The sequence below is a fragment of the Pteropus alecto genome, unplaced genomic scaffold, assembly GCF_000325575.1.
Source record: "Pteropus alecto unplaced genomic scaffold, ASM32557v1 scaffold40, whole genome shotgun sequence".
NCBI lineage: Eukaryota > Metazoa > Chordata > Mammalia > Chiroptera > Pteropodidae > Pteropus > Pteropus alecto.
In genome coordinates this window covers 8,358,802-8,359,260 of record NW_006431919.1, presented here as the reverse complement: position 1 = coordinate 8,359,260, position 459 = coordinate 8,358,802, and the positions used below count along the sequence as shown (strand labels likewise).

The 459-nt window shown below is 70.4% G+C and overlaps 1 protein-coding gene across 1 annotated transcript in view; it reads left to right on the top strand.

Moving 5' to 3' along the window:
* Position 1: 1 nt before the first annotated feature.
* Positions 2 to 459, top strand: part of RNF145 (ring finger protein 145) — a 44,779-nt gene continuing 44,321 nt past the window's right edge. Inside the window, 1 exon segment of the mRNA XM_015585262.2 lies at positions 2 to 116. The gene's annotated coding sequence lies outside the window, so the exon portion shown is untranslated.

The following is a 459-nucleotide window of genomic DNA, read 5'->3' as shown; positions in this document are numbered from 1 at the left end:
CGCCGCCGCCGCCGCCGCCCGAGAAGAACGGGAAGGCGGGCGAGAGAGCCGGGGAGTTGCGGAGCCCAACAGCCCGCTGGCGGCCCCGCCCCGCGGGCTGGAAGCCGTAGCCCGAGGTGACCGAACCGGACGGCCCCTTCCCATCACGGCGCCCACAGTCCGCTTCCCTCATTCTTCCTCCCTTTTCTTCCCCTCCCCCATCCCGTCTCCGGCTCCTTCCTCTTCTTTTCCTTCGCCCCTTCCCCCGTTCACCTCGCTCCTCTCCCTGCAGCCTCGGCCGCGTCCACATCCTTTCTTCAACCGCAGCACTCCTTCCCCCAAACCGCCAGCCCCTCCCGCGGCCCTCCTGGCCCCTCACGGGTTCTCTATGACTCTGCCCTCTCCTCCCGGGGCCCGGCAGAGCCCCCTCTTCCAGCCCGGGCGCCTGGCCTGCCTCCTCCCCATCTCCTTACCCTCCTG